This window comes from Aulonocara sp. 'chitande type north' Nkhata Bay, linkage group LG17, assembly GCF_057382095.1.
Source record: "Aulonocara sp. 'chitande type north' Nkhata Bay isolate Kocher_YH1m ecotype deep benthic linkage group LG17, A_spYH_male_GT1.1, whole genome shotgun sequence".
NCBI classification, from domain to species: Eukaryota; Metazoa; Chordata; class Actinopteri; order Cichliformes; family Cichlidae; genus Aulonocara; species Aulonocara sp. 'chitande type north' Nkhata Bay.
The window spans coordinates 704,545-712,137 of NC_141360.1; positions in this window are offsets into that span (position 1 = coordinate 704,545).

Consider the following 7,593-nt stretch of genomic DNA (forward strand, 5'->3'; position numbering starts at 1 on the left):
TCTACCACCACTATGTCCGGTTGGTTAGCCACCACCATTTTGTCTGTCTGTATCTGGAAGTCCCACAGGATCTTAGCTCGGTCATTCTCCACCACCCTTGGGGGCATCTCCCATTTTGACCTCGGGACTTCCAGGTTATACTTGGCACAGATGTTCCTGTACACTATGCCGGCCACTTGGTTATGGCGTTCCATGTATGCCTTGCCTGCTAGCATCTTGCACCCTGCTGTTATGTGCTGGATTGTCTCTGGGGCATCTTTACACAGCCTGCACCTGGGGTCTTGCCTGGTGTGATAGACCCCAGCCTCTATGGATCTTGTGCTCAGAGCTTGTTCTTGTGCTGCCATGATTAGTGCCTCTGTGCTGTCTTTCAGTCCAGCTTTGTCCAGCCACTGGTAGGATTTCTGGATATCAGCCACCTCCTCTATCTGCCGGTGGTACATACCGTGCAGGGGCCTGTCCTTCCATGATGGTTCCTCGTCTCCCTCCTCTTTCTTGGGTTTCTGCTGCCTGAGGTATTCACTGAGCACTCGGTCAGTTGGGGCCATCTTCCCAATGTATTCTTGGATGTTCGTTGTCTCATCCTGGACTGTGGTGCTGACACTCACCAGTCCCCGGCCCCCTTCCTTCCGCTTAGCGTACAGCCTCAGGGTGCTGGACTTGGGGTGAAACCCTCCATGCATGGTAAGGAGCTTTCTTGTCTTGATGTCAGTGGCTTCTATCTCCTCCTTTGGCCAGCCTATTACCCCAGCAGGGTACCTGATCACGGGCAGGGCATACGTGTTGATGGCCCGGATCTTGTTCTTACCATTCAGCTGACTCCTCAGGACTTGCCTGACCCTCTGCAGGTACTTGGTGGTTGCAGCTTTTCTAGCGGCCTCTTCATGGTTCCCATTTGCCTGCGGGATCCCCAGGTACTTGTAACTGTCCTCTATGTCTGCAATGTTGCCTTCTGGTAGTTCAATCCCCTCAGTTCTGACCACCTTCCCTCTCTTTGTTACCATCTGACTACACTTCTCCAGTCCGAACGACATTCCAATGTCATTGCTGTATAGCCTGGTAGTGTGGATCAGTGAATCGATGTCTCGTTCACTCTTGGCATACAGCTTGATGTCATCCATGTACAGGAGGTGGCTGACAACTGCTCCGTTCCGTAGTCGGTATCCGTAGCCAGTCTTGTTAATGATCTCACTGAGGGGGTTCAGGCCTATGCAGAACAGCAGTGGGGACAGGGCATCTCCTTGGTAGATCCCGCACTTGATGGTGAGTTGTGCTATGGGCTTGGAGTTGGCCTCTAGTGTTGTGCGCCACATCCCCATTGAGTTCCTGATGAAGCCTCTTAGGGTCCCATTGATCTTGTACAATTCTAGGCATTCCAGTATCCAGCTGTGGGGCATTGAGTCATAGGCCTTCTTGTAATCAATCCAGGCAGTGCACAGGTTGGTCAGTCTGGTCTTGCAGTCTCGGCTGACTGTTCTGTCTACCAGTAGCTGGTGTTTTGCGCCTCTGGTATTCTTGCCAATTCCTTTCTGTGTCCCGCTCATGTATTGACCCATGTGCCTGTTCATCTTAGCCGATATGATGCCTGACAGGAGCTTCCATGTAGTACTGAGGCAGGTTATTGGTCGGTAGTTGGAGGGGACCGGTCCCTTCTTGGGGTCCTTGGGGATCAGGACCGTCCGACCTTCGGTTAGCCATTCCGGGTGTCTCTCGTTAACTAGCAGCTGGTTCATTTGTGCTGCCAGACGCTCGTGGAGTGCAGTCAGCTTCTTCAGCCAGTAGGCGTGAACCATGTCGGGCCCTGGTGCTGTCCAACTCTTCATACTGGAGACCCTTTCTTGGATATCTGCCACTGTGATGGTTACTGGACCCTGTTCAGGGAGGTCGCTGTGGTCTGCCCTCAGATCCTCTAGCCACTGAGCATTGCCGTTATGGGTTGCGTCCTTCTCCCATATGCTCTTCCAGTATTGCTCGGTCTCCAGCCTTGGTGGTGCTGTTCTCTTATTGTTCCCTTGCCACTGAGAGTACACCTTTGCTGGTTCTGTGGAGAACAGCTGGTTTATTCTCCTGCCTTCTATCTCTCTGGTGTACCTCCTCAAGGCCTCAGGTATGGACAGCTTGCTGTATTTCTTAGGCACCTTATTTGTCGCACCTTTCTGCAACTCCGTTAGTTGGCTAACCTCCTTCCGTGCTACTTTGATCTTGCCCTCTAGCCTCCTTCTCCATGGGGGGTACTGCACCTTGTGGCTGTTCAACTTGTAGCCAAGCATCTCACTGATCACTGCTGCCGTATTGTAGATCAGCTTGTTAGTGTCGGTAATCGTGGTTGTAGGTATTGCCCGTAGTGCTGCATTAACATCATCTAGCAGACCTTCTGAGGGTACTTCACGTAATCTTGGTAACCGGCTACGGGGGATCCAGGTTTCAAGCTTGGCCATGATCCTATCTTTCAGGTCAGTTCCTCTCGCACTCAACGATCCTTCTCCTATCGCACTTGGGGCTTTGTACCCAATCTCAGGTGGGGGTGATGATATCTCCCCCCTGACCTGGCATCCTGACTCCTCCTTGCCGTAGCATTTGTGTTGTACCTCGTCAATCTCTAGCTATGAGACCCTTCTTTCGAATGTTGGAACACTGAGCTACTAGTTGTTTCGCCGTCATTGTGGATGTTGGGTATCGAAGAATCCATAGGTCCCTCATCCTATTCATGTAGCCCCTTCCGCCGGGGTTACTTGCGTAGTAGCATTCCAACAACGCCCTGTTTTCGTCTCTTGCCCACCGATGCCTTCTTGTTCCAGTAGCCCTGTTTTCGTCAGGGTGCCCTGGTTCCTCAACACCTGACGCGGACCTTGTTGATCCGGGCGACGTCCGAGCCAGCATGCCTTCATATTTATCTGTCTCGCTCATGTCTGCGGTAGGCTTGCTTAGCATAGGGGGTCTAGCCTTAGGACCCTTACTGGATACAGACGCCCCAGGCAGGAATCGAACTTGCGATCCTCTGTTCCAAAGGCGTGTAGTCTAACCACTACGCTATCCAGCGCAGCGCAGCTGGATAGCGTAGTGGTTATATATATATATATATATATATATAACCACTACCACTACGTGTTATATATATATAACCACTATATATATATATATATATATATATATATATATATATATATATATATATATATATATATATATATATATATATATATATATATATCAATCAAACTTCACACTTTTAGTGTACCTCATTCTCTCTTCTGTAGCTCGGCATTAGCTGTGCTGTTGTTTGGTTTTAGGCAGCTGGTTAAGAGGAAAACTCAAAGTGATAGATTAAGGCAGCAGTCTTTACTCTTTTTGAAATTGGATAATAGATCAAGCAAGGCTAAAAATGCACAGAACAGTATTATATGTATTCATTCCATGATTATTCTATTGAAAAACAAGGTGGCAGACAAACTGCATTAACCTATGAAAAACAATGAAAGAAGGGATACCCGCGCAAAAATAATCTTTCATCATATCATGTTAAAAACTAAAGCTGAATTATGAATGAGTATATTTGCTATTTTTTGTATTTGCCACACAAATTTTTCAGTTTTGGGATAAACTGGACATCACATCATCATCCCAGGAGCTGCCACTGTCACCCAACCTGCTGACATGTACAGTGGGGCAAAAAAGTATTTTGTCAGCCACCGATTGTGCAAGTTCCCCCACCTAAAATGATGACAGAGATCAGTAATTTGCACCAGAGGTACACTTCAACTGTGAGAGACAGAATGTGAAAAAAAAATCCATGAATCCACATGGTAGGATTTGTAAAGAATTTATTGGTAAATCAGGGTGGAAAATAAGTATTTGGTCAATAACAAAAATACAACTCAATACTTTGTAACATAACCTTTGTTGGCAATAACAGAGGTCAAACGTTTACTATAGGTCTTTACCAGGTTTGCACACACAGTAGCTGGTATTTTGGCCCATTCCTCCATGCAGATCTTCTCGAGAGCAGTGATGTTTTGGGGCTGTCGCCGAGCAACACGGACTTTCAACTCCCGCCACAGATTTTCTATGGGGTTGAGGTCTGGAGACTGGCTAGGCCACTCCAGGACTTTCAAATGCTTCTTACGGAGCCACTCCTTTGTTGCCCGGGCGGTGTGTTTTGGATCATTGTCATGTTGGAAGACCCAGCCTCGTTTCATCTTCAAAGTTCTCACTGATGGAAGGAGGTTTTGGCTCAAAATCTCACGATACATGGCCCCATTCATTCTGTCCTTAACACGGATCAGTCGTCCTGTCCCCTTGGCAGAAAAACAGCCCCATAGCATGATGTTTCCACCCCCATGCTTCACAGTAGGTATGGTGTTCTTGGGATGCAACTCAGTATTCTTCTTCCTCCAAACACGACGAGTTGAGTTTATACCAAAAAGTTCTACTTTGGTTTCATCTGACCACATGACATTCTCCCAATCCTCTGCTGTATCATCCATGTGCTCTCTGGCAAACTTCAGACGGGCCTGGACATGCACTGGCTTCAGCAGCGGAACACGTCTGGCACTGCGGGATTTGATTCCCTGCCGTTGTAGTGTGTTACTGATGGTGACCTTTGTTACTTTGGTCCCAGCTCTCTGCAGGTCATTCACCAGGTCCCCCCGTGTGGTTCTGGGATCTTTGCTCATCGTTCTCATGATCATTTTGACCCCACGGGATGAGATCTTGCGTGGAGCCCCAGATCGAGGGAGATTATCAGTGGTCTTGTATGTCTTCCATTTTCTGATGGTTGCTCCCACAGTTGATTTTTTCACACCAAGCTGCTTGCCTATTGTAGATTCACTCTTCCCAGTCTGGTGCAGGTCTACAATACTTTTCCTGGTGTCCTTCGAAAGCTCTTTGGTCTTGGCCATGGCGGAGTTTGGAGTCTGACTGTTTGCGGCTGTGGACAGGTGTCTTTTATACAGATGATGAGTTCAAACAGGTGCCATTCATACAGGTAACGAGTGGGGGACAGAAAAGCTTCTTACAAAAGACGTTACAGGTCTGCTCACCCGAAACCCTGGCTGATTGTGACCCACACCCATTTTCACACCTTGGCTCATGTGATTAGATAGAGGATCATCGGGGGTCCTTTTGTCCCGCTTTGGGCGGATACTCCCACAGGGTTTAAATCTGGGACTCCCCACCATTTGACCCTGGAACTGAAGAAGCTTCTCGGATGAGAGGTAAAATGTCTTCAAGCAACTTAAAGTCCAGACGCTTTTCTTTCCAAGCTCCTTAGACTAGGGACCTCTTTCTTTCACTGTCTGTCCTTTTTTCAATCACTGGAAAATTTATCAAGTTTAAAGTCAAGGTCAAGCTTATAAAGTTTATTCAAGCTTATTTACAAAGTGCTTAACAATGTGTTACGGCCCTAGCTGGGCCTCCTGAAACTGCCCTTGTGTGGGTGTGGTGTTTTCTCTCCGCCTCTCCCTCTCTTGCTCCACCCCTCTGTCTCTCTCTCTCACTCTCCTCTCTCCCCAGGACACAATGCAACTAAAATATATAAAATGCAAAACAATGCTGCAGTAAAATATGGAAAAATAAATAGATAAAATAAGTCAATAAAAACAACAAAAACAACAACTATGGCTGTTAAACCCAAAATGTTTAGGTTAAAGTGTGTTAAGCCAGACCATAAAAATGTGTCTTTAGTAACGATTTGAAACTTTTGAGTGAGCAGATCTAATATTAATAGCAGCATATAATATTAAAAGCGATATGGCAGCCTCGCTTCTGTCAGTTTGCCCCAGGGCAGCTGTGGCTACAACTGTGGTTTGCCTGTGAATGTGAGAGTGAATGAATAGTGGAATTGTAAAGCACTTTGGGTGCCAAGAAAAGCGCTATATAAATGCAATCCATTGTCATTATATTAAGTAGAAGACTCTTCCAGAGTCTGGGACCTGCTACAGAGAAGGGCCTGTCGTCACGAGACTTTAAGTTTAGTCCGTGGAATAGTTGAGGTTAGTTTTGACCTGGACCTCACGGTTCCTTCTGGAGCATAAATAAAAAGGTAAGAAGGGTCTCAGCAGTTAAGCAATTTAAAAACAAAAAGTACAATTTTAAATTGGATCCTGTAAGGAACAGGATGCCAGTGTAGAGAGGCCAAAGCTGGGGTGATATGCTCCTTCTCTTCAGTGCCAGTTAGCAGACAAGCAGCTGCATTTTGGACCAACTGGAGACAATAAAGAGAGGCCTGGTCCAAACCAAAGAACAGACAATTGCAGTAGTCCAGTCTGTAAGTAATGAACAAATGAATAACACATTCAAAGATATTAGCTGGAAGGTATGGCTTAACCTTGGCTAGCTGTGTCAGTTTTGGCCGGTGGTCACAGGTCACTTCCAATAAAATGGCACAAGACTGAAGTAAAATGTAACCATGAAATAGAAAACTTTATTAAAGAGAACACATGTTGACACACCAACACACAGCAAAGACTCCAGCCCCGCTAAAAGCAACTGGCTTTCTTTTATACTCTACCTGACTTGTATTTTCATCCGTTTCTCATCTTTCACTCAATCATGTGGATTGAAAGAGTTTTTGTTCTTCTGGTGGCCGTGGAGCTATTACTTTTATCAAGGAACGGAACCGCAGCACATCTCCTACATGCACGGACTGTTTACTCCAGAGATCAGCTGATCGCCCTGATGCCGGCCAGCTCGCTGGCCAGGCCCGCAGAAGTACCAGCTGAAATTTGGAGGAAAACACATCGGGGATGCAGAGGTCAAGGACAGAAGAGAAGAAAGAAGGTGACGGTGAGACAGCAGAGGCTTGAAGCGAAGAGGAGGTATAAACCGTGTCTGCCGTCTATCGTGATGGGAAATGTGCGATCGTTATCGAATAAAATCGACGAGCTCTCGGCACTGGTACGGAGTCAGAGGGAATACCGAGAGTGTAGCCTGATGTGTTTCACCGAATCATGGATGCACCAGGACATTCCTGACGAGAATGCTTCCGTGCAAGGTGTTGCGAAATCAGTTTTACCCCGGTTCTTTTATTCGTCGAGGCATCCAGAGACGGCACCGGAACTCAGTAGTTATTTCACAAAACCTTTATTCATCTTTATTCATCTTCATTTAAGCATGCACTTCTAGAAGGGAAGACGAGGCCGGTGTGTCCCTCTGCAAAATCTTCACCCCTTTGTTAGTTACAGCCAGCTTTATAGAGGCGTCCCCATCATAAAACCCCCCCACAGTGTGCTGCAAACTCTGTGTCTGTGTCTATGTGAGTGCTCGTGAGTGACTGTGTACGCATACCTGTGTGTATGTGTGAGTGCACATGAGTGAGTGTGCGTGTGGATGTGTGTGCGTGACAGTTAAAACACTGTGGGTGCAGGTGACTCACTAGAGGTCATAAAACCCATCTCCCTTCCAGACCACAGTTATCCAGTTACAAATGTTGAGACCTTTCACAGTTCAACTGGGGGAGGGGTCTCCGACAATTTACCCCTAAGTTCATGACACAGTCAGGCCTTTATTACATTGAGGGCAGTGTCAGTGTCTCTACAATAATTCTACATTCTATGTTAACACATTTCTAAACTTTAAAATAATCTAAACATTCCT